The sequence below is a fragment of the Mandrillus leucophaeus genome, unplaced genomic scaffold (assembly GCF_000951045.1).
Source record: "Mandrillus leucophaeus isolate KB7577 unplaced genomic scaffold, Mleu.le_1.0 Scaffold1031, whole genome shotgun sequence".
Classification (NCBI taxonomy): domain Eukaryota; kingdom Metazoa; phylum Chordata; class Mammalia; order Primates; family Cercopithecidae; genus Mandrillus; species Mandrillus leucophaeus.
Genome location: NW_012098444.1, coordinates 113,386 through 114,255, shown reverse-complemented (window position 1 = coordinate 114,255; position 870 = coordinate 113,386). Strand labels below are relative to the sequence as shown.

General features: G+C 49.8%; 1 protein-coding gene across 4 annotated transcripts in view; it reads right to left on the bottom strand.

Annotated features, from left to right (window-relative positions):
- ZNF692 (zinc finger protein 692) overlaps positions 1-870 on the bottom strand; it is a 16,377-nt gene that overhangs the window by 8,763 nt on the left and 6,744 nt on the right. The gene's annotated exons all lie outside the window — the stretch shown is intronic.

The following is an 870-nucleotide window of genomic DNA, read 5'->3' as shown; positions in this document are numbered from 1 at the left end:
CCTGCTTTTTAATACTTCGCCATGGATATTTATGTGATTTTCTTCTAAATCTGCTTGGGACACACACACACACACACACACACACACACACACACACTTACTTTCAACCTAGAACACTATTAAGGGTAACAGGCTCTTCAACCTTAACTCCTAAATATCGAAGGTATTTCTCTTTTCACTGGCCTAAGTTGGCATCCTCGCTCACTAAACTGCATGGGCTGTCCCCTTCTTTAGAATCCCGTTTTTCCACAGTTAAACTTCCAGGGGCTGCTTTGGTCTCCTCCATAACAGACTCCAGAAGGTCTGACATGCCCTGCTGAATGCTCTTCTCAGCCTAGAGCTTCCCTGTCATCCCGTTGTTCTCCCTTTTCACTGGATTCCTCTGTCATCTTCTGTGAGCAGCACTCTCCCCATCTTCTACCCTCACCTCACCATCCCAGTGTCTGTGGCCCTCCCCAGCCTTGGCACCTGCTGTTCCAAGTGCTCTGTCTGACTGTAGGGATTGGACCCTTCCCCCTCTGTGCCTCAGATTTCTCAGCCAGTGAGTAAGATTGGGGACAGGACCATCTCCTAGCCCACTTCACTCTAGGAATATCCTCTCAAGCCAGGAGATGAGGCAGCCCAGGCATGGACTCTGAAGCCAGGCCACCAGGCTCAGAACCCTAGCACTAAGACACACTAGCTGAAGAGCCTTGAGCAACGTCTAACCTTTCTGTCTGCAAAGTGGGAATAATATCAGCACCTAATCCATGGGGATATTGTGAGAACCAGAAGACTTCACACATGTCAAGTGCCCAGGACTGTCATTAGCACCTCCAGGGAAGCCTGATGCATGCCACTGTCACCTCTGTGTGGCCTCCATGGAACAAG